This window comes from Procambarus clarkii, chromosome 79, assembly GCF_040958095.1.
Source record: "Procambarus clarkii isolate CNS0578487 chromosome 79, FALCON_Pclarkii_2.0, whole genome shotgun sequence".
NCBI lineage: Eukaryota > Metazoa > Arthropoda > Malacostraca > Decapoda > Cambaridae > Procambarus > Procambarus clarkii.
The window spans coordinates 3,639,113-3,665,661 of record NC_091228.1 but is presented as its reverse complement, the minus strand read 5'-3'; the positions used below and the strand labels follow the sequence as shown (position 1 = coordinate 3,665,661).

The 26,549-nt window shown below is 42.1% G+C and overlaps 1 long non-coding RNA gene across 2 annotated transcripts in view; it reads right to left on the bottom strand.

The window, feature by feature from the left end:
* LOC123764518 (uncharacterized) overlaps positions 1–26,549 on the bottom strand; it is a 41,359-nt gene continuing 14,810 nt past the window's right edge. For both annotated transcript variants that reach the window (XR_006773584.2, XR_011225044.1), the window contains 2 exons: positions 7,573–7,714; positions 1–391 (listed from right to left, as the gene is read on the bottom strand). This is a non-coding gene — a long non-coding RNA (uncharacterized lncRNA). The remainder of the gene's footprint in view (positions 392–7,572; positions 7,715–26,549) is intronic.

Below are 26,549 nucleotides of genomic sequence, written 5' to 3'. Positions count from 1 at the left end.
TAAAGATGAAACTTTATTATGGTAAACATTTTTAACAACTTATATTTAATTTTACACAAAAAAGTTAATTTTAAAGTTACATGGAAAAAATTCAGTAAATGCAACTTGTATATCATAAATTTTAAAGTTACTACTGCATTGTACAAGTTGTCAAAAATTTACAGTGGTTAATGAACATATGTTCAATGTGTGTGTGTGTGTGTGTATATATATATATACACACAGTATATCCATACTGTATACAGCTTGATACTTCATTCATTTCATGGCACAATGTGTGCTATCATACCTTAAAACTAATTAATATGTATGGTGGTCAGAACTGCAGCAGCTCGAGTTATCCAACTGGTAATTCTTCGTGTTAACCAGTCGCTATATATTCTGGATTAACCTGTGGGCAGAAAAGTCAAGTTGTAAATTGCACAGTAGATAGGAATTTCTTTAAATGACAAAATGATGAACTGAGCTAACACAATTTTCAGTGCAATATTTTTGACACTGGTAGATTTGACTTGTTAGTTATGCAAAATATTAATCCTATTTTGTTTTCAGTGAACCCCTGAACACACTGAAGATCAATGATTCCAAATGAATTCTTTATGAATGTGACACCAACATCGAACCATATACTGTATAGCATGCCCATGCACCAGGCCCAGGCTTCCAGAATTCTATACTCGAAGTGCAAAACATCACTATCACAGGCCCTAAACTTTTTTTTGGAGATGGCGCTTAGATACTGGTGTTATCCCAACATGCTTAACCCTTACACAGCGGCTATGGAGAAATCGTCATACCAGCTTATGCACAAAAAATAAAAAAAATCAAATAATTTTTCATTATAGAATTTGTAACTTGTATGCATCATGTAAGAAAAACACAAAAATAAGTGAATATTTATTATTTCACTGGGTGGAGGCATTTTGCAAGGCTGTGTCTGGCACTTTTTAATGCCTGGTGCTCAACTATGCTGACTCTTCCTGCTTTATCCTCTGAAGTTTCACCGATTGTGGATGTAAATATAGAAAAACAAGTGATAAAACTGAGAGCTTTTATATCCATATATGCATCATACATGTAAAATCCTAACAATAATTGTTTAAATCATCATATGATAATGACTGCTTTTCCTATTACATTCAATATTGATGTGGAAATTATTATAGGAACTGGTCTCAAATCACACGAGACAAGAAGGCACGACAGGATGTACAAAATAGCCCCATTAAAATGTAGAGGTGCAATAGATACGTTGAGAGAAAACTCAACATCAAAGACCCAAGACTTTTTAACATCCTCCCTTTACACACAAGGTGGGCAACTAGCTGACCTCTCAACGTGTTCAAGAGAGAACTCAAACACCTCCAAAGAATACCTGATCAACCAGGCTGTAGTTTATACATCAAGCTGCAAGCAGCCATGTCCAACAGCCTAGTTAACCAACCAGGAAGCCTGGTCAGAGACTGGGTTACACGGACATTGATCCTCGGAACCACCACAAGGTTGCCATAAGGCAGGTAAGGTATCTGTTGTTAATTCCGAGGATCAAAGTGCCCACGGCCCAGTATCTGACCAGGCCTCCTGGTTGCTGGTCTGATCAACCAGACTATGTGGTTGCTCGCAGCCTGGTTGATCAGGTATACATTGAAGGTGTTTTGCAGTGTTCAAATGAGAATTCGATAGAGGTCTGGCAGTTATGCCCCGTGTGTGTAGGGGACTTATGTCTTGGCCTTTGATGTTGATTGAGTTCTCTTTTGGCATACATATTGTACCTCTAGTTTTCAGTGAGGCTCTTTTGCACATCCTACCATGCTTTCTGGTCTCATGTGGAGTTATTTCTGTGTGCAGGTTTGGAACCAATCATAATATTTTCCACCTGTATATTATGTATCTATCCTGCAAGCACTGTAGGAATAAAGAATTAAAATTTTTAGGCTGTCCAAATAGTTTAGATGTTTAACCAAGTGGATCCTAGTGATAAAAGATCTTTTCATGCTCTCCAGGACAGCAGTTTCTCTAGCTTTGAATGTTGTTGTTAGTGTGCAACAATATTCCACTATAGAGAGCATTAGCGACTTGAAAAATATCATTGGTGTGGTATCTTGTTTGAAAGCTTGTTATCAAACCTATCATATTTCTTGCAGTTGTGACAGCTACTTTGCCGTGTTCTTTAAAGGTAAGGCCTTCTGCCATGATTACTCCTAAATCTTTTACACTGCTTTTTCTTGTAATAGTGTGGTATGTCTGTGATTTGTATGTGGTTTCTGCTTTATTATTTGTTTTTTCCATAGCACAATAATTAGAACTTATCCTCATTAAACATGTTATTTTATGTGGTCCATTGTAAGACATGATTGACATCAGATTGAAGGTTTGCTGTATATGTTGATATGAGGATGAGGAAAAGTACCGGAGCAAAAACGGTACCTTGGGGGACTTGAGCTATTCACGGTGGATGATTTAGATTTTACCTTGTTGGTTAGTTCACTCTGGGGTCTGTTTGTTAGGAAGTTAAAGATCCATCTCCTTACATTGCCAGTAATCACTTTTGTGTGCATTTTTATATGTAATAACACCATGGTCACATTTGTTGAAATATTTGGTGAAGTCTGTGTATATTACATCAGCATTTTGCTAGTCTTCCATGGCCATGTCATAATGGTCTAGCAACTGTGAGAGACAGGAGCACCCTGTTGTAAACCCATGTTGCCCAGGGATATGTAGACACTGTGATTCCACATGTTTTGTGATCTTACTTCTTGGCACTCTTTTTCAAAGATTTTTATGATGTGCGATGTTAGAGCTATTTGTCACAGGCATTACTCTATTCAAGATTTCGAGAATCAATGTCCCCACAGCCTGGTTTCTGACCAAGCCTCCTGGTTGCTGGTCTGATCAACCAGGCTGTTTGATGCAACTGCTCACAGCCTGACATAAGAGTCACAACATGGATTATCAGGTATCCAGTCTATAATTTTTTGCATCGGCTTTACTACCTCATAATAATAATTCATTGTGTCAGGGTATAGGAAGCCAGGTTATTCATACAGTGTATGTTAGGCTGTAGTACAGTACTGTATAGAACCGTAAAAACCACCGTATCGCAGGCCCTAAATGTTTTGGAGACAGAGCTTAGATGCTGGTGTTATCCCTGACATACTAAAACAGCAGAAATAGCACCACTTCATAAAGGAGAGGCAAACAACTAGATTGATAGCACTAACATCACACACATAAATCCTTGAAAGAGTGCTAAGAAGTAAGATCATAAAACATGGAATCACAGCGTCTACATAACCCTGGTTAACACGGTTTCAGATCAGGGCACTCTTGCCTATCACAATTGCTGGAGCACTATGACATGGCCTTAGATGCAATGGAAGACAAACAATATGCTGACGTAATATACGCAGATTTTGCAAAAGCCTTTGACAATGTGACCATGGTGTTATTGCGCACAAAATGCGCTCAAAGTGAATCGCTGAAAAAATAGGAAGATTTACAACTACAATTTCCTAACAGAACCCAGTGTGTAATAGCCAACAAAGTAAAGTCCGGACCATCAACTGTGAAGAGCTCAGTCCCATAGGGTGCTGTGCTTGCTCCAATACTCTTTCTCATTCTCATATCCGACACAGATATGGACACATACAAAAGTACCGTTTCATTCTTTGCAAATGACACAAGGATTTTTATTTGAGTAGACAACATAGAGGATGCAGCATACCTCCAAACTGATGTAAATCAGGTCTCAATGGGCCACAGAGAATAATATGGTATTTAATAGAGATAAGTTCCAGCTCCTGCACTATGGATAAAATGAAAGAAATCACGTACAAAACAGTCATATCATACCATAGAACGTAAAAGCAATGTAAAGTATATGGGTGTAATCATGGCAGAAGACACTACCTTGAGGTACTTCTGGGGCTTAGCGTCCCCGCGGCCCGGTCGTCGACCAGGCCTCCTACCTTTAAAGACTACCTTTAAAGAACACAATACAGTAGTCATCACAACTGCAATAAAATTGACAGGTTGGATAATGAAAACCTTACAAACAAGAGATGCTATACCAATGATACTTTTTAAGATGAAAAAGTCTCTCTAGAGTGGAGTACTGCTGCACAATGACAGCCCCTTTTAAAGCTGGAGAAATTGCTAACCTGAAGAGTGTGCACAGATCCTTTACTGCTAGAATCCACTTGATAAACTATAAGCAAAAAATACCTATTTAAAATAGGACCTATGGTATTTGTAAGCACAAAAATACTTCTAAAGTTTACTTGAGGATAAAAATGTTGCAAAAGTTTCCTTAATTGACTTCGAGTGTTTTGTTTTGTAACTAGTGTCGCTTTATATCTTATCTTTCAATAGGTATTTTTTGTCCAGTATAAGTCCTTTGTTTTGCTGCTTATTTTAATGTAACTTTTGAATTATTTTAGATTGATGAATACGAGAAGTATTTGAAACGTCATGAATTTTACTTAAAAGTAAATTAAAATTTTAACAAGTTGTTTGTTATGTCAATGGTTATCCAATTTATTTTGAAATTAAGATTCCGATAATATTGATAGGAACGTTATCCCTACAGACAAAAATCAGAAAATACAATTGACAATTTACTACAAAAAGAAAAAAAACGGCCAACCTACTCATGAAAAACTCCCCAGACACCAAACAGAACGCCCTGAAGGAAACCAACGTCGTCTATACCTTCAAATGCCCACTTGGGGACTGTAAGCCCCAAAGAACTCAGTATATAGGCAAGACAACAACGTCTCTTTCTAGGCGATTAACCATGCACCAACAACAGGGCTCCATCAAGGAACATATAATCTCTTCTCACAACCAGACCATCACCAGAGAAATCTGAACATGCAACACAGAAATCATCGATAAATACAGCGATAGCAGGAGACTCGACATTAGTGAGGCACTACACATCAAAAAGTCAACACCAGCCAATTAATGCACAACTTTATTCTACCCACTTCAAGACTCCGAACCAACATTGAAGCAGCGAGAGGAGGTATGGGCCAATAGGCCTTCTGCAGTTACTTCTTCCATTCTTATGTTTTCATACCCATTGTTTTGTGTTCTGTCTTATGTTTGTCACCTCACCCAAAACTTATGTGCCATATCACCTCACCCAAAACAGAGTACTGTATAAGTATAAAGAATTTTTATGTGTAAGCTAAGCCTTTGAAAATGTAATAAGCATTACTAAACCCATTCAGGCATCAGCCCAAAAATAAAAAATGAATTTTGGAGAGTTAATCTCTCCACAGGTGGAAACTGAGTACCCAAATGAGCCACAGGGACGTTACAAAGTTGTGGACGGCTGACTCCATACACAGTTTCAAATGTAGATAGTCCAGTAGGCTCAGGAATCTGTACATCAGTTGATTGACAGTTGAGAGGTGGGACCAAAGAGCCCGCCCGCAAGCTCAACCCCGCAAGTACAACTAGGTGAGTACATACATACATACATAAAGGAATCATAACGATGCAGTGTTTCCCAAGGACTACACTGTAACAAGGCGAGTGAGGGAAGAAGAAAGGAAGGAGATGAAGTGCCCCTATTGATAAGCAAGAAATAGTTTCGAGGCGAGGGATATCCCAGGCTGTGACGGGTTCAGAGACTACATAACAGGCACCATGACAATGGGAGTACCAATAGTAGTAGTAGCAGTGATACATAACCCTCCACTGACATGACAGAAGACCAGAGATATCAAATAATATACACCTGGAAGATACTGGAGGGCCAAGTACCAAATCTACACAGTAAAATAACAACGTACTGGAGTGAACGATATGGAAGAAAATGTAGAATAGAACCAGTGAAGAGCAGAGGTGCCATAGGCACAATCAGAGAACACTGTATAAACATCCGAGGTCCACGGATGTTCAACACCCTCCCAGCAAGCATAGGAAATATTGCCGGAACAACCGTGGACATCTTCAAGAGGACACTAGATTTATTCCTCCAAGGAGTGCCGGACCAACCGGGCTGTGGTGGGCCTGCGGGCCGCTCCAAGCAACAGCCTGGTGGACCAAACTCTCACAAGTCAAGCCTGGCCTCGGGCTGGGCTTGGGGAGTAGAAGAACTCCCAGAACCCCATCAACCAGGTAACCAGACCCAAGCCTAAGTATGACAGAAACAACATGGCAGTTAACACTATAATTGAGTGAGAAGCCACTGCTACCTGTAGATATAGATCCCATCTGCTCATCATGAGGGGACTTCAATCATGGAAGGATAGTAACTGGGAAAACAAGGAAACATTGAGAGCTAAACTGTTGGAAGTGGCAACAAGAAACTTTTTTAAGTCTACATGTCAGGGGACCCACAAAAATGAGAGGCAATGATAAACCAGCGAGACTAGACCTAGTCTTCACTCTGAATGACTCCATCATAAGGGAAATCAGTTTCAAAGCCCCCGTGGGAATGAACGATCACAGTGTACTGATGTTTGCGTATCTGGTCGAAGTAGGGTTAATGCACTTCAAGGAAGGGACCATAAAACAAAAGGCTGGCATTCCGAAAGGGAAAACTATGAGGAGATAAGAAAATTCCTATCAGATATAACTTTGGAAACCGAGCTCAGAGGAAAGATGGGCCAAGACATGATGGACTACACCACACAGAAGTGTAAGGAGGCAGCAGACAAGTTCATCTCGGTTCAAAAGGAAAAAAATAAATGCAGACGAGAGAACCATGGTTTAATCAGAGATGTAAGCTAGCAAAGCAACTAAGCACAAGGGCATGGAGAAACTATAGAAATAACAGTACACTAGGGAGCAGAGAAAGATACCAGAGTGCCAGGAATGAATACATCAGGGTGAGAAGAGAGGCAGAAAGACAGAATGAAAATGACATAGCAAGCAAGGCAAAGACTCGACCTAAATTGCTGCACAGCCACATCAGGAGAAAAACAAAAGTGAAGAAACAGGTAATGAAACGGAGGATAGGGGTAGAAAAATTCACTAAAAACGACAATGGAAGTGTGCAAGGAACTCGAATAAGAAATTCCTGGAGGTAGTTATAGTAGAGATGGCTACAGGTAATGAATCCCTCAGTGGTAAGCACTCCAATTGTAATCTGTGCTAGAATATATTCTTCAACACTATATTTGTGAATGCCCTATTATCAATGATTTTAGGCCAAATGGCTTAGGATTCTTTGAGGGTTGTAAATGTTTAATTCACATGAATATTAGAAAATATTCTCATACTCTACCCAAAGTTTGCTAGTGCAGGCCGGTAGACTAGACCTGCATCTTATGTTTTTCTCTGATTCCATGACTACACTGCTGTGTAGCTAAGCTTGTTAATAATAAATAATAGAAATGGACTGGTTGGACTAATTTACGTGAGAAGGCAGTGGATGCAAAATTTTCAGAGGTTTTAAAGTGTTAAATGATAAAAGATTATAGGTGAGATGGGACATCATGTGCGTACTTCTTACCTGTAACTACACTTAGGTAATTACACACAGATTCTATACATATACATGTTATCAGTAACAGCTCAACATTCATGCCACTTCACAAATACACACAACCTTACCGCAGTGTCGCTAGTCCTTCTTCTTGTGTGAATCGGCCCAGTCTTTGACCTTCTCCCAGAGTTTGGAGGGTTCATCAACACGAGGTACATCGTAGTTTTGAGTGACGTAGATGCCAGCATACATGCCCGCACCGAAGGTCAACTGTTGGGACAACACAGGCCACAAATATAGATATGAATCCCACCATCACAACACTAAAAATATTAGCATCAAGTTCTGGAGGGTGTTATTATGGTATGATGTGAAGTGTATAACATTTTATTATAGTGTTTGTACAGTTCAAAATCAGGAGGTAAGATACTGTTAGTACTTGTAAACAATTTGCAGTGGTAAATATGGACTGAAGATCAGGTGTAAGGAAAGATGAGCTATAATTGATTTTATAACATGGTTGTAGAGGGGAAAATGCAGCAGCAGAGTTAGCAACAGAAAGATTGTACATGATAACATATTGCTTAGCGAATAAAGTTGTGTATTAACTGGTCATATATGAAAGGAAAGTACTGTATATGATTTAAATGGGAAGATTTTACCCAGCTGTGAGAGCAGTATCCAAGACAAGGGTGCATTAGACAAAACTGAAGTAGTGATGTTAATGGCTTCAGTGTGCAATATTTTCTGAACCTTAAATGAATTATTAATTCATATAAGGGATTTTGGCAATTACAACAATATGACATTTGTGGCTGGTAACTAAACAAGAATTTGTTAATTATAATATGCAACACAGCACGAGATGCAGAACAAAGTGGAGAAGGGCTATAACTGACATAGGAAGAATCACAGACTGGATCACAAGAAAGAATACCACTGAAGGCATACCTTGAGGTGCTTCCGGGGCTTAGTGTCCCCGCGGCCCAGTCGTCGACCAGGCCTCCTGGTTGCTGGACTGATCAACCAGGCTGTTAGACGCGGCTGCTCGCAGCCTGACGTATGAGTCACAGCCTGGTTGATCAGGTGCTCCTTTGGAGCATTGTCATCATCATAAATTGATAACTAATCAGGATGTAGACTGCTAATTGATTCATCATTCTAATTTTGTCATATATATGTAGTGTATTTACATTATATCATTTTTCTAATTCTCAGCTAAATTTTATTCACTTTACACCTAAAACATAATTTTTGTTTATATTGCTAAACAATGTTTTGGTCTTGCCGGCATTTAAATTATTTCTATAAGTTGTTACCAATTAAGTTTCTGATGTTAATAATGACAAGGTCTACTTCCTTTTCTGTTACTGTGACATATTTATGTAATTAATGCACTGTTCTGTACTTTTATGTAAGCTTTCCAAATTGTAAATATACGTCCATTTATGACTAGAGTTTTTGATTGTACAGTACAGTATGGTATTGTACAGTACTACAGTACTGTATAGTACATCACAGTACTGTATAGTACAGCACAGTACTGTACATCACAGCACAGTACTGTATAGTACATCAGAGTACAGTACTGTATAGTACAGTACAACACAGTACTGTATAAGACAGCACAGTACAGTACTGTATAATACAGCACAGTATAGTACTGTATAATACAGCAGAGTATAGTACTGTATAATACAGCACAGTACAGTACTGTATAATACAGCAGAGTATAGTACTGTATAATACAGCACAGTACAGTACTGTATAATACAGCACAGTACAGTACTGTATAATACAGCACAGTACAGTACTGTATAATACAGCACAGTACAGTACTGTATAATACAGCACAGTACAGTACTGTATAATACAGCACAGTACAGTACTGTATAATACAGCACAGTACAGTGCTGTATAATACAGCACAGTACAGCACAATACACTACTGTGCAGTAGAGTGCTACAGTACAGTACACTACTGTATAGTATAGTATGCTGCTGTAAAGTATGCTACAGTACATTATAGTATGCTATTGTATAATACAATATGCTACTGTACATAGCATACTGTACAGTATGCTATGTGTGTAATTACCTACGTGTCATTACATCTAGGTAATTACACACACACATCCTTTAGAAACTTGAATATGGAGTATTTTAGATAACTGTATACCGCCTATGTGAGGCCAGTCTTAGAGTATGCCGCACCATCCTGGAACCCCATCTAAAACAACACATAAGGAAGCTCGACAAAGTGCAGAAGTGTGCAACGAGACTCGTCCCAGAGATGCGAGGGATGAGGTACGGAGAGGGAATGAATGAGCTAAACCTGACCACGTTGGAAAGGAGGGAGGGACATGATACCGACGTATTATACGTCGGTATCATACTTAGTGGAACTGGCAGGGTGGAAACAGAGGAATTGTTTACAATTAATATCAACAGAACAAGGGGGCCACGGGTGGAAGCTTGAGACTCAGATGTGTCATAGAGATGTTAGAAAGTTTTCCTTCAGCGTAAGGGTAGTGAGTAAATGGAATGACCTAAAGGAGTAGAGTGTAGAGACAAACTCCATTCATAACTTTAAAAGCAGGTGTGATAACGAGATAGGCAAGGGGGATTATTGCATTAGAAAACCAACGGCTAGAAAAGCGGGGTCCAAGAGCTAATGCTCGATCCTGCATGCACAAATAGGTGAGTACACCCATACACACACAGGACAGTGCGTAAAGCAAGACAAGCACACACACACACGAACACACAAAGGGCAGTGTGTGGGGGGGGGGGTGCAAGACAAGGCATAACTGTAGTAGCAAGCAAGCAAGCATGTATGCATGCATCAGGAACAAATTCTTACAGCAAAGTAACTAGCAACAAGAACTGTTGCTCCGAAGATCCCAACAAGGGTCGTCATGCTGGTGGCGGGCGAGGCTACACTTCACTTGATGCACAAAAGCTATTTTACTTCTATATAGCAATTTTTGTTATTAGTACAGTCGTTTAGGTCACGTCTCGCTCATCTTTTATCCATCTATTAAATTATATTAAAATGAAATCTGAAAATGCAATGTTAGCTTTAAGCTGTTAGGCTACACCCACTTAAATAATGGTAGTGGGGACATACTAGTGGTATGCCATTAGTTTTTATCATATACATCAAATGTTATCAAATTCAGTCACATATAAACTCCGTCATGGCCAACATTGTAATACTTAACCCTTAAAACTTAACTATCATCAAAATTGTCACATCGACGTCTCTACGACAAAAGACAAATATTTTCTAAATTTTGCATGCAAATGCATCATTCTATAGAGATATTGCAGGTGAGGGTAAGTCTTTTCTGGTGTGGTGACGTGTGGAGGGAAGCGAGGCACCAAGGACCCCCAACTCGGATACAAGTCACATTATACACGCCAACGGATTTTTGAAATCTACCTAATTTAACCTAGAACAACCTAATTTAACCTAGCGAAATGCAGTGTAAACTAAGCTAATACATCCTAGCATAGGTCTAGTCAAATACTATACACGCGTTTCGTATACAATCGGTTCCGTACACAAAAACTTCAATCATAGTCGATTTCGTATACAAGAAACATTTCTTAAACAGGGAACTCTTCGAGTGTGTGTGCTGGGTTAACTGTGTTCCCTACTGTTCTCGTCCAAGACAACAGTTACAAAAAACAGATATTAGAATGTGTTGTTATACTGAAGGTAACTTAAGAACGTGATGCGCACGATCGCATAACTATCATATAACTATTTTTGCTTCAGGAAGTGTTCGTCCACTGCGTCTAAAAGTTTTGCTCTTCACGTTTTATCTCCTCCAAAATGGGTCCTTATTTCTCGAGTCTATTTCTCTAACGTCCCAAAGAATTAGAATCGTAACCCTTGCCAGTGAGGGTGTTTTTCCCACTACTGTTAGCCAAGTCTCGTTGCCTTTATCATATTGTTTGGTAGCGGGTCTTAAATCATCGCTACCATTAACTTCACGTCACCAACTGTTGCTATTCCTAGAATGTAATCTTGCTTATCGGTTTATTTTGATAATTTTACTTCCTCAAAGCTGCAGTGTAGTTGTTAGCAGTAGGGGGCTACACTACCTCCACCCCTGTTCACCCAAGCTTGCATTATTACGCGATATTCTTGTATTCACCTAGTTGTGTTTGCGGGGGTTGAGCTTTGCTCTTTCGGCCCGCCTCTCAACTGTCAATCAACTGTTTACTAACTACTTTTTTTCCCCCACACCACAAACAAGGCTGTGGGAAGGCTGCATTTCCTATAACACTTGATAGTTACATTTCCAGTATTGTGATGTGTGGATCTTCCTTTTGCCATCCATTCCTGTAACTTTACCCCTTAATTTGTAATTCCATCTATATTCATGTACAGCACTTTGATGTTACTAATCTCTACTTGGATGCTTTGGTTTCTCCTAAGGGGTAGTAGTCCATGTTTGGTCCATGACCAGTTCTGATAGGGGTAAGAAGTGTTTATTGGTCTAGTTACTCCTGCCTGCTCTTTTGGGTGGGTGAGGCTGACTTAACCAAATATTTTGCTATATTGAACTCTCCGATTCCTGATCTTTCTGTTCTTGTGCACTTCTTGTGCTGTTACCTGCATCTGGTCTCCTTCAGCTACTCCCATTTATTCTTGATTCCCTTAGCCGCCTCTCTATCTTCCTTTGGCATATCCTGGTTATTGAATACTTTTCAGTAAAGTCCTGTATCCCTCAATTTCCTCTTTTCATATATTATATATTTCATTGGAGCAATATTATGAAAGATCTGCAGGCGAGGAGTCACAATAACGTGGCTGAAGAATGTTGATCAGACGACACACTAGAAAGTGAAGGGACGACGACGTTTCGGTCCGTCTTGGACCATTCTCAAGTCGATTGTGACTTGAGAATCGACTTGAGAATGGTCCAGGACGGACCGAAACGTCGTCGTCCCTTCACCTTCTAGTGTGTGGTCTGGTCAACATTATGAAAGATCACTTTTAATGGTCGATTCCATCTAATTTGGAACTTACCTAACCAACTACAGTAATAATTCTATTTTCCCGGTTGACTGACTAGCCAGCATTTTAGAAAGAATTTCCGTAAATCTCTTTCTGATTCCCCTCTCTTCTCCTTTGCTACCCTCTGGCGTGGGTAGATAATAGATTATCACTAATTTCTCCTTCATCAACTTATGCCTCAACCTTTTCTAGTCCCTCTAATATCTCTTTCTTGAATTACCCGCAATTGGTTTCCAAGTGAAGGTGCCTCTACACAAGCCCCTGCGACCACCTCCCTTTGCTTGCTCTCCTTTTACACATCTCTTATTGTGCCTTTATATTCCCCCATCAAACTTGCCATGGTAGGAACATATTTTTTAGCTGCTCTTCTTTCATTTTGGAGGATGGTAGAGGTGGTGGGGGAGAAAGGTAGAGGTGGCGGGGGAGAAAGGTAGAGGTGGCGGGGGAGAAAGGTAGAGGTGGTGGGGGAGAAAGGTAGAGGTGGTGGGGGAGAAAGGTAGAGGTGGCGGGGGAGAAAGGTAGAGGTGGCAGGGGAGAAAGGTAGAGGTGGCGGGGGAGAAAGGTAGAGGTGGCGGGGGAGAAAGGTAGAGGTGGCGGGGGAGAAAGGTAGAGGTGGCGGGGGAGAAAGGTAGAGGTGGCGGGGGAGAAAGGTAGAGGTGGCGGGGGAGAAAGGTAGAGGTGGCGGGGGAAAAAGGTAGAGGTGGCGGGGGAGAAAGGTAGAGGTGGCGGGGGAGAAAGGTAGAGGTGGCGGGGGAGAAAGGTAGAGGTGGCGGGGGAGAAAGGTAGAGGTGGCGGGGGAGAAAGGTAGAGGTGGCGGGGGAGAAAGGTAGAGGTGGCGGGGGAGAAAGGTAGAGGTGGCGGGGGAGAAAGGTAGAGGTGGCGGGGAGAAAGGTAAAAGTGACAGAGAAAACATAACCTCACTCCACACATTTTCTTGTGTCAACAACATTTACAAAACCCCTGTTCTGAAACTCTCCCTGAACCAATGTAATAGGACCCATAATCACCACACCAGAAATAAATATATCTTTGATATCCCCAGAGTCAAACTTAATTTGTGACCCAGTCTATAGAACTCACTCCCTAATGAATTGAAAAGCTGTCCAACTTTTGCCTTATTCAAAAACAAAAACAAAAATTACCTAATTTCATCTTCATAGTTTCTTACCTAGTGCTCTAAACTTGCACTGTATCTAGTGCTACCCAATTCCCCAATATATATGTACCTAAACCATACAACTTTACCATTGTGATCATTGCTGTCATCTTATATATGCTATCAATTGGCTTTATTGTGCCAACAAATCTTTGTCAAATTATCAATCAAGTTATCAGTGCTATCAATCAAGGCTATCAATATGCTTTAATATACTAATCTTTCTCAAATGTTTCCTACAATGTTTCTGTTAACATTTTATAAATTTTGAAAAAATTTACCTTCTTAATATTATCTGTTAGATTAAAGAACTGCCCGAAACGCTGTGCGTACTAGTGGCTTTACAAGAATGTAAACACATCATGCTATGTACTCTCACAAACCCAATGTACCTTCTTGTATATAAATACATAAATAAGTAGAAAGGTAAAGGTAGCAGGGGAGAAAGGTAGAGGTGGTGGGGAAGAAATGTCAGCCTCTACTCCTCAGCAGTTTAAAGACCAACTTACGTAAACAGAATACCGCTTATATAACCCATCAGAAACCCTGCCACAATCATCATCATGCTTGGTGATTTCAACTAATTGCACTAAAATGGAAAAATGTGGCAAATATTGTTATACCAGAGAGAATCCCAGGAAGCAGTCTAAATGACCTATGAGAGAGGTGTGACAAATTTCCATTGAACAAGCAAATAATAGAATCAACTTGAAAAGTAAACACGCTGGGCCTTACCTTCACAAACAAAGGAATTGATTAGGAACATAAGGATTACAAATATGTGCCACTCAGACCACAATCTAATCGAAGTTCAGTTTAGCATGAGAAATAAACCTGTCCGGCAAGTCTCATAACCAAGAGAATCTGTAAATTCATTTTTAATAATAAACTGATTAACTGGGAACTAATAAGCGGCGACCTCACTAAAATAAACTAGAAAAGAACAAATAGACAATGCAAGCCTAAATCAGCGCCTCGAGAGAGTTGGCACAGCAGCAGTAGACATGTTTCAGTCACATACCACTAAGAAGAACGGGAACGGCATTCTCTATGTAGGCAAAGAAAAATAACAACTACTGGAGTCCCCCCCCCCAACCATCACTCTCCCTTGAACAAGGAGCGCTGTGGAAAGAAACAGAACGATTGAACGAAGCTACAAGAATCATACAAAATTCTGAAGAGAGAGCAAAAGGCCATCAGTGAAACTGAGGGAAAACCATACTACCACCACTACTATGCAAATTCTAGGGGCCACTGCGCAAAGGAGATGTAACTTTCATAGATGACAGCACAGAAATGAGTAAAATACTGAGGATACGGTATGACTTGTTTTCAGTGATCCTCTGAACACATTGACGATCGATAATCCAAATGAATTCTTCATGGATGTAATACCAACACATTAGATGTACTCTAACATTACTGGATTTTGAAGTATCCATAGACAACATGCCCATGCACTTTTTACACCAAGTCCATATTCTTAAAATTCCATATTCATCAAGAACTGACAAAAAACTATTGGCTGCCCTAAACACAATTTGGAGATGAAACCTGGGGACTGGTGTTATGCATTTGGAACTGTGTAGACCGCGCCACTCCACACAGGAGGCAGTAAAGCAGATACAAAATATTACAGACCTACAGCACTAACGTCACACATCGTAATAATATTTAAAATAATATATTAAGTAGTAAGATCACAAAACACACTTGGTCACAATATGTTTATAACTGGATGTCATTGGTTCAGAGCAGGACGTTTCTGCCGTTCATAATTACTAACAACAATGATATCATCATCTCTCAACTAGTACATCTCACTTTGTACATCATGTTCCCAGCGTACTAATTACAAAGTACTATGAAAGGTACCGGCTCACAAATATCCACATTGTCTATGCACCGACAGTTTAGGTTAGGCTGTGTTGGTCGTGGGCGTGCACATCTGGTTAGGTTAGCACTTTGTATTTCGTGCAGTGTGGCGGACCAAGAACACGGGTTGATGACAAGGTCCTCCACGTAACGGAGGCCAAGCAAAACGCCAGGCTGGGGCTATAGACGGCTGAGGTGAGCCTGGTGGCCAACACTGCCCCACCAGTCTCCCTGTGCGCGCGGACTTCACCTCTAGCGCTCAACAGCAGCAACTTACCGTCACACACAGGTAATCCTGGGTGACGGTAAGCCCTGGAGTAGTAGTGAGAGATGGCGCCACCGTCGCCACCACCAGGAATGTGTTGACCCACTGGCGTTGGCACCACGCCCCCTCCCCACACACACACACGTTACTACTACACATTTAACTCTGGGTACAACAACGGAGAGGAGTACGCAGGATATCACTGTGAATGAATTTGGAAAAGAAAATATTGCACGACCCGCGGTCAATCCCCAGCCACGACACCGACGGATTGCAATGTTTTATTTCACCTGATGCCGCTGTTCACCTAGCAGTACCCAGTCGTTCAGGAGTTAGGCAACTGTAGTGGTCTGTCTTTGGCTTAGAGAGACCCCGATAAACTTAAGTGCAAGCTTCATGTCTCCGATAGCGGGGACTTAATACTGTGTCCAGTATTAAGAACTGACCTTCATGATTCACTACAATGTCCAGTTGTCTACTGACCTTCATGGGTTGAAGGATATCAATATTCTGCCCTATCAATGTCCCCTATGTTATGCCATTCATCCATTTGTCCTGTACCACCTCACCCAAAGAGAATACAAGCCTGTGCAATAGCATGGTAAATTAGTCTTAGAGAATGTAAGTAGAGACTTTGCAAAACATCCCTAGACATCAGACCAAAAGTGTGAAAATGAACTTCGGAGAGTTAATATTTCAACTTCCCTCGACAGTGATGAAAAATATAAGAAATATTGAGAAATATATATATATATATATATATATATATATATATATATATATATATATATATATATATATATAATATATTATTTGGTAGCAGTTTTTCTTGCAAACATATGTTGTTGAATATGACCGAAAAGGTAATTTTAATAATTCTAACACGAATCTTCTCAATATTTCTTATATTTTTCTTCACTGTCGGTGGTAATAAAAATAACAATTCTCCAAAATTCATTTTTTAATTGTCTGACGCCTGAACGCGTTTCGTAATTCGTATTATATTTTCAAAGACTTAATTTACACACAACCTCTTCGTACTTATACTCTATTGGATGAGGTGATATGGTACAAAAGTTTTGGGTGAGGTGACAAACACAAGACAGAACACGAAACAATGGGTATAAATTGGATAAGTGAACATTTGAATGGAAGTAACTGCAGAAGGTCTATTGGCCCATACTTCCTCTTGCTGCTTCCATATTGGTTCGGGGTCTTGAAGTGGGTAGAATATAGTTGTGCATTAATTGGCTGTTGATTGCTGGTGTTAACTTTCTGATGTGTAGTGCCTCGCAGATGTCAAGCCGCCTGCTATCGCTGTACCCATCGATGATTTCTGTGCTGCTGGTTAAGACTTCTCTGGTGATGGTCTGGTTGTGAGAGGAGATTATGTGTTCCTTTGTGGAGCTCTGTTGCTTATGCATTGTTAATCGCCTGGAAAGAAACGTTGTTGTCTTGCCTATATACTGAGATCATTGGGGCTGACAGTCCCCAAGTGGGCATGTGAAGGCATAGACGACGTTGGTTTCTGTCAAGGTGTTCTGTTTGGTGTCTGGAGAGTTTTTCATGAGTAGGTTGGCCGTTTTCTTGTTTTTGTAGTAAAATGTCAATTGTATCTTCTGATTTTTGTCTGTGGGGATAACGTTCCTATTAATAATATCTTTTGGGACACTTTCCTCCGTTTTATGAGCCGTCGAAAAGAAGTTCCTGTAAAACAGTGTAATAGGGGGTACAAGTGTTGTGTTAGTTGACTCTTCAGAGGTTGCATGGCGTTTCACCTTTCTTTTTATGATGTCTTCAACATAACCGTTAGAAAATCCATTGTTGACTAGGACGTCAACAATGACGTCCTAGTCAACCATTGGTTAGGTTAGATGTTTTGGTTCTGTTGGCGATTATTTGTATTTGTAGTACGTGGGTGAAGCATTTACAGCGTTGTGGTTCGAACACAAGTCGTCAGTGAAGCACTTGTTCCGGAAGTGGTCGAACGTCATCAGTTGTGAGTCGTGTGTAAACAGCTTTTCATTCATAAACAGGGGGTTTGGCGGGTGCATGGAATGGTCTTTTTTTATCTTTGTCTGGAGGACGGGCTGAACCAGGATGTTGGACGCGGCTGCTTGCAGCCTGACGTATGACTCAGAGCCTGGTTGATCAGGTATCCTTTCATGGCAAGATTGGTGATGCATCATAGGTAGAGTTTCATCAAGTGCTATAGTGCATGCTGGAACCTGTCAGCCATCTGCACACTGTAACTATGTCAGCCCATACTCTTCGCCCTCCAAGATAACGTATTTACAGTTCTCTTATTCTCCCTTGATAAGTTTATAATTCCTGGGATGAACGAAGTCATTATATACATTTAAATTTATATCCATTCTGTTATAAAGACAAATGGCATCTCAGTTAACAGGCAAATGACTTATGTACGTTAACAACGAGGCGTTAATAGCCAGTGTTAAAGTAGGGAATAAACAAAGCATTATTACAGGGTAATAAGGTGGTGATGGAGCCATTAGGTAGAGAGTGTGAGACAAGTGTGTTAAGGTAGAGGTCGGCACGCCAGAGTTGCAGCAGTGTTGCAGACCACTACAGCCGTCTATATCTGGCGGTGAGTGTGGCGCCAATACTAGGCACTATCTCTCCTCTCCCACCACTACTACTCTCCCGCCTCCCACCACCACTACTCTCCCGCCTCCCACCACCACTACTCTCCCCGCCTCCCACCACCACTACTCTCCCCGCCTCCCACCACCACTACTCTCCCACCTCCCACCACCACTACTCTCCCGCCTCCCACCACTACTACTCTCCCGCCTCCCACCACCACTACTCTCCCACCACCACTACTACTCTCCCGCCTCCCACCACTACTACTCTCCCGCCTCCCACCACCACTACTCTCCCCGCCTCCCACCACCCCTACTCTCCCGCCTCCCACCACCCCTACTCTCCCGCCTCCCACCACCACTACTCTCCCACCACCACCACTACTCTCCCGCCTCCCACCACTACTACTCTCCCGCCTCCCACCACCACTACTCTCCCGCCTCCCACCACCACTACTCTCCCCGCCTCCCACCACCACTACTCTCCCACCTCCCACCACCACTACTCTCCCACCTCCCACCACTACTACTCTCCCGCCTCCCACCACCACTACTCTCCCACCACCACTACTCTCCCCACCTCCCACCACTACTACTCTCCCCACCTCCCACCACCACTACTCTCCCGCCTCCCACCACCACTACTCTCCCCACCTCCCACCACCACTACTCTCCCCACCTCCCACCACCCCTACTCTCCCGCCTCCCACCACCACTACTCTCCCCACCTCCCACCACCACTACTCTCCCGCCTCCCACCACCACTACTCTCCCCACCTCCCACCACTACTACTCTCCCGCCTCCCACCACTACTCTCCCACCTCCCACCACTACTCTCCCCACCTCCCACCACCACTACTCTCCCCACCTCCCACCACTACTCTCCCACCTCCCACCACTACTACTCTCCCGCCTCCCACCACTACTCTCCCACCTCCCACCACCACTACTCTCCCCACCTCCCACCACTACTACTCTCCCGCCTCCCACCACTACTCTCCCACCTCCCACCACCACTACTCTCCCCACCTCCCACCACTACTACGCTCCCGCCTCCCACCACCACTACTCTCCCCACCTCCCACCACTACTCTCCCACCTCCCCTTCTCGTACCCTTCCAACACTACTAGGCGTAGTGAAGGCTGGGTGAGGGGCTATAGTGAGGGCTGGGAGAAGTAAACAATGGGAGAGGGGTGGTGGGAGAGGGGTGGTGGGAGAGGGGTGGTGGGAGAGGGGTGGTGGGAGAGGGGTGGGAGAGGTGCAACCGTCTCATAAGAAACTTGAATTTGAACAAGCCGGAAAAGGCTTTGTATTTATGTTGCTAATACAACTTAACTATCCGAGGCCTGATATATGTGCTATACTTGGCCTGATATATGTGCTATACTAGGCCTGATATATGTGCTATACTAGGCCTGATATATGTGCTATACTAGGCCTGATATATGTGCTATACTAGGCCTGATATATGTGCTATACTAGGCCTGATATATGTGCTATACTAGGCCTGATATATGTGCTATACTAGGCCTAAAATTATTTAAATTTGTTTTTCATCTTTATTTTGTGCGGACCCCTAAAGTGAATATTACCAGATTCTAGCATCTAATTGGTTATTACGTTAATATATGTAGGATGGTTAAATCTTGAGGCTATCTTGAGAGATGATTTCGGGGCTTAGCGTCCCCGCGGCCCGGTCCTCGACCAGGCCTCCTTTTTGGTATACATCCCCAGGAAACAGCCCGTAGCAGCTGTCTAACTCCCAGGTACCTATTTACTGCTAGGTGAACAGGTGGCATCAGGGTGAAAGAATCTCTGCCCATCTGTTTCCGCCTCCGCCGGGGGATCGAATAAGGAACCTTATAACTACGAATCCCGAGCGCTGTCTACTCAGCCGTCCGGCCCCTGGTTATCCTAGTTACAAGAAGTAACGACGTGGCCCATGGTTTAAAACTATGCTAACAGGAGGATGGGTTGCACCGTGACCTTCACTACAGCCTCTTTAGGAAAGACTTGGGTAAATACTGGCTCGGTAACAGGGTTGTTGATTTGTGGAGCCAATTACCGCGTAACGTGGTGGAGGTGGGGTCCCTCGATTGTTTCAAGCGCGGGTTGGACATGTTTATGAGTGGGATTGGGTGGTTATAGATAGGAGCTGCCTCGTATGGGCCAATAGGCCTTCTGCAGTTCTTATGTTCTCGCCTATTCCTTCCTGACACAAGAAACACACTGTTGGCCAACACCAGTCACCAGGAACTTCTCTCAAGGATTCCAGGAGCTAGGGGAAGGCGGAGGGGGGGGGGGCAGGGTGTGTAATTACCTAAGTGTAGTTACAGGATGAGAGCTACGCTCGTGGTGTCCCGTCTTCGATTGATTGATTGATGAAGATTAAGCCACCCAAGAGGTGGCACGGGCATGAATAGCCCGTAAGTGGTGGCCCTTTCGAGCCATTACCAGTATCAAAAGATGATACTGGAGATCTGTGGAGGCGCAACTGCACCCTGCGTGACGGGAGATGTCTCCCGGACCAAGTGGTGACCAAATGGCCGTCCCGTCTTCCCAGCACTCTTTGTCATATAACGCTTTGAAACTACTGACGGTCTTGGCCTCCACCACCTTCTCACCTAACTTGTTCCAACCGTCTACCACTCTGTTTGCAAAGGCTGTGTGCGTGTAATTACCAAAGTGTAATTAAACTTACGTGTGCGCGCGCGTGTCTGTGTGCCTGCGTGCGCGTGCTCATCTATTACTGTGTGAAGAATAGGGTTTTAGCTCTTGGACCCCGCCTTTCCAGCTCCCCGGTTGTCTAAAATAATGACTCCTAATATTTTATCATATTTACTTCTAAACATTATGAATGTCATTCGCTTCTAGAGCTTACTACTTTAGTTCATTCCATTTTGATACTACACTTATACTAAAACAAAACTTTTAAGACATTGATATTATTCATCTGCTTCTCAAAGTTCCATCTATGCCCTGCGAGGGACGGTGGGGAACCAAGACACAAGCTCGTCCAGGAAGTCAGGACATTTTGTTTCTTGACGTTGTGGTCCTTAGGAGGACGGTGTGAACTGTTCCCGCCAGACGCCACAAGGACCTGGACTGTTCCCGCATGTGGCCCCACGCTCCTTGCGGCCCGGGGGACTGACATTCTCTGAAGACATCCAGCTTCCCGCAACAACAGCATCTTATCATTAACAACAAAAAGGCTGAAGATGAGGCGTGGGAGTACCTTTCAAGTCACGACTCTTCCGCTCTTGCACTCTCCTGGGTACATATATGCCATCTCGTAGGAGGCTACCTTGAGGTGCTTCCGGGGCTTAGTGTCCCCGCGGCCCGGTCGTCGACCAGGCCTCCCTGGTCTGGTCAACCAGGAGGGTAGGTTAGACGGTACATGACTAACAGTTCACGGTGCAAGGTCTCAGGTCTGGTGGTCTAGTGCGTGACTGTCTTCGTCCACCCATTGTTGTTGTTTAAGATTCGCTACTTGGGACAAAAAGCTCCAAGTAGCACGGGCTATGGTGAGCCCGTGGTGGACTTACCTGGCACAGGAGCGGGGCTGTAACTTGTGTCCTCTACCCACTGTATTCTCCATTTGCACTTCCCCAGCCCTCAACTCTACACATTTTTAAAACATTGTCATATTCCCTCTGTAACATCAAAGTCTACGGAGTTTGTTACTTGGCCAATAAAATGATTTAGGTTGACACACGTCATATTATATATATATATATATATATATATATATATATATATATATATATATATATAATATATATATATAATATATATATATTATATATATATATAATATTTATATATATATATTTATTTATTTATTTATTTATTTATTTATTTATTTATTTTGGTAGCAGTCTTTCTTGTAAACATATGTTGTTGAATATGACCGAAAAAGTAAGATTAATAATTCTAACACGAATTTTCTCAATATTTCTTACGTTTCTTTTCACTGTTGATGGTAACTGAAAAATCAATTCTCCAAAATTCATTTTTATTTCTAGACTGACGCCTGAACGCGTTTCGTAATAACTTATTACATTTTCAAAGAATTTAGTTTAGACACACAACTGTAACCTGTAAACACACAAAATACATCCATACTTATACTCGCATTTGGGTGAGATGATATGGTACAAAAGTTTTGGGCGAGGTGAATTGGCATTTGCAAAAGATGGAACACGAACCAATGGGTATAAAAACATAAGAATGGAAGTAACTGCAGAAGGGCTATTGGCCCATACTTCCTCTTGATGCTTCTATATTGGTTCGGGGTCTTGAAGTGGGTAGAATATAGTTGTGCATTAATTGCCTGTTGACTGCTGGTGTTGACTTTTGATGTGTAAGTCATTATCAAAAGAAGGCACCAAACCGGGAAGGCTATGTAGTACCATCAAATGTGCGGAATAATCAGAGGGCGCTAAATATCACCAAGGATGCCAATACGAGAACAAAAACGCATAAGGCGAACGATATCCGTCGACCAGACCACACATTAGAAGGTGAAGGGACGACGACGTTTCGGTCCGCCCTGGACCATTCTCAAGTCGATTGTCAAAAAGTTTACAATCGACTTGAGAATGGTCTAGGACGGACCGAAACGTCGTCGTCCCTTCACCTTCTAGTGTGTGGTCTGGTCAACGTACTTTAGCCACGTAATTGTGACTCATCGCCTGCAATAGTTCCGTTATTTGGGTGTTTATGGTGGCTTGTTCGGCCTTTATTTCAATGGTTTCAAGAATTTGCAATCTTCTTACATCCTGAGTTTTGTCTATTATGCAAGTATTTGCATTCAACAATTCCCTTGTTAGTGTGATGTCATGGGCTTGTCTCATGTGATTTTTAGGAGCACCTGATTGAAGATGACAGGTCAAACGCCTCGTCAGCTTGGTCGACCAGGCCATTACCTCTCATAGGATGTAAACCAATTGTATAAAAATGAACTAAACTTTTTGGAATGCATAATAAATGAATTAAACTTATAGACTGCATAATAAATGAACTAAATTCACTTGAACTATACACTTCACCAATGTTTTCAATTAATTTTTATTTGTTAAAACCCTTTTTATCATATTTACACGCTGAGTCGAGAGCTCTTTAGGGGTTGCAGTGGAAGACAGTGGTCTGTCGGGCATTTCTCCACAATACTGACATTTCCTCACTACTTCTGGAACCTGTAAGACCATTTCCAATGCACAGGAGTAATCACGCCTGATGTGGTGTAAGTGCACTTCTGTTCTATTGTACCCTTTCTTCTAAATAAGTGGCTTGTAGCTGGTTGACTTGTTGTACCAACCCGCAGAGCCTGATGTTCCAGCTGGTTGACCTCTTGTACCAACCCGCAGATCCTAATGTTCCAGCTGGTTGACCTCTTGTACCAACCCGCAGAGCCTGATGTTCCAGCTGGTTGACCTTTTGTACCAACCCGCAGATCCTAATGTTCCAGGTGTAACATTGTGTTCACTGTGCGTTGCTCTATCCCAAATCATTTCTTAATCTGTGCTAGACTCAGTAATATGTAAATGTCTACATTTCCCCTCCTCTTGACTGCGAATTTTGCCGTTTCCTCTGCCCAGTCATTCCCTGGTATTCCTGAAGGACTTGACACCCATAAGCATTCGGTAACCTTGATGTTTGAGTGTTTGCATTAATGCTGTTAACATATGTGGTCAGATGGGTGTTGTAACATGTGTGCAGGCGGTGAGTCACAATTACGTGGCTGAAGTATGTTGACCAGACCACACACTAGAAGGTGAACAGGACGACGACGTTTCGGTCCGTCCTGGACCATTCTCAAGTCGATTGTGTTGGATCAATCACAATCAACTTGAGAATGGTCCAGGACGGACCGAAACGTCGTCGTTCCTTCACCTTCTAGTGTGTGGTCTGGTCAACTTGTAACATGTGTGTTCTTGTTGCAAGGTTTCCATGGCAGTTATCGAATTTGTGTGAATGATAACGTGTTGTCGGTGTTCAACAGTAGGTATGTTCCAAAGCCTTTTGGATAGCTAGCATCTCTGTAAAGTTGAGCACCCATTTGAGAGTCTTCAACTAAATAATTTCCTGCCTTAACTGCAACTCCAAATTCTAGTCTGTTCTAGAAGGAGGAAGGGACAACGATATCAATTACTTCTACAAAAGTAATCAGATCGATAAATCAAATTATGGTAGAATGCATGGGAACTGTCATGTGTAATTGCCGAAGTGTAATTACCTAAGTGTATAGTTAAAGGATGAGAGCTACGCTAATGGTGTCCCATTGTTTCAGTGTGCGTGCGTGCGTGCGAGTGTTAATTACCCAAGAGTAATTAACACACACTAAAACTCGCCGTTCATCTTGGCAGAATGTTCACGCAAGTGTACTTGCGAAAATGCGCATGCGCGTGCAAATTAGAAAACCACGAACACAAATATTGAAGACAAATGTTAATTGCTTTGAGATTATCATGCAAAAAATATAAATGCATCATGTGACAGTTGGACTGATAAGTGTCGGCAGATAGAACGAGGCCATTAAACCCATTCAGTTATAAACCTATTGAGATTCAAACAGCATTCACAACGAACGAATTAATGGCGACTACATGCATAAACCATAATAATTAAAGGGTGGAAAAAAATAAATTATATATATATATATATATATATATATATATATATATATATATATATATATTATATATATATATAATATATATTGGTGTATACTGGCAGCAGGTTTTCTTTTAAACATGTCTCATTGAATATGACCGCATATTCTGAATTTACTATCTTCTGATTTAGGGCTTCAATCCCTCTAACTATTTTTCTAGCATCAGGGCTTAACTGAACGAGTTGTGTATATATATGTACATATATGCATTTTATGTACTAGCTCTATCTGTAAATTCATCAATATTTGTATCATTTGTATCATCAATGTATGTATTGGGAGCCGGTCGGCCGAGCGGACAGCACCCTGGACTTGTGATCCTGTGGTCCCGGGGTCGATCCCGGGCGCCGGCGAGAAACAATGGGCAGGGTTTCTTTCACCCTATGACCCTGTTACCTAGCAGTAAAATAGGTACCTGGGTGTTAGTCAGCTGTCACGGGCTGCTTCCTGGGGGTGGAGGCCTGGTCGAGGACCGGGCCGCGGGGACACTAAAGCCCCGAAATCATCTCAAGATAATCTCAAGATATATCACCCCTTGTATGTATGTTCTTTACCTGAATAAACATTTGAATTTGAATTTTGAAATATATACACAACTATACGTGTATATATATACACACACGCACAGTTGGTGTGGGACTAACACTTGCGTTTCAACTTTAGCCGCCGCCCGGATGTGCAACACATCCGGGCGCTGCCAATCACCGGGAAGCAGCCAAGTCTCGTAAATACAAAGATCTTGATTATCACAACAATTCTATCCCCATTGTCTCAGACACACTTGGTGCCTGGGGTAAAAGTGATGCTAGTTTTTGAAGGAGCTGAGTTCCAAGCTAATTTAAACAACTAGAAACCCCAGAGCGGCCAGTTTCCTCTTTTCCTCTTTCAGCGCCTTAGTGTTGCGATCCAGAGAGGAAATGCTCACTGTATCCATGGTTCCTGCCCGCCATCTGAGGAGCGGGGAGAACCTGTGACAGGTAACCTTGTACCTTGCATGTAACCAGTGTTGTATCCCTTTTTGTGTTATCTTGAGATGATTTCGGGGCTTTTTAGTGTCTCCGCGGCCCGGTCCTCGACCAGGCCTCCACCCCCAGGAAGCAGCCCGTGACAGCTGACTAACACCCAGGTACCCATTTTACTGCTAGGTAACAGGGGCATAGGGTGAAAGAAACTCTGCCCAATGTTTCTCGCCGGCGCCTGGGATCGAACCCAGGACCACAAGTCCAGCGTGCTGTCCGCTCGGCCGACCGGCTCCCTTTAATTAAGTTTTAAATAAAATAAAATTACAAAATACACAAAATAATGGGGTGTAGAAGACAGTATGCGGGTGCCCCACAAAGGCCACCGGATGCTGCATATCATCACCTGCGAGGTCCAGGGTCCCTACAAATGCAACCAGAGGTGGTATTTCCTATAATATATATATATATATATATATATATATATATATATATATATATATATATATATATATATATATATATGGCAGTGAG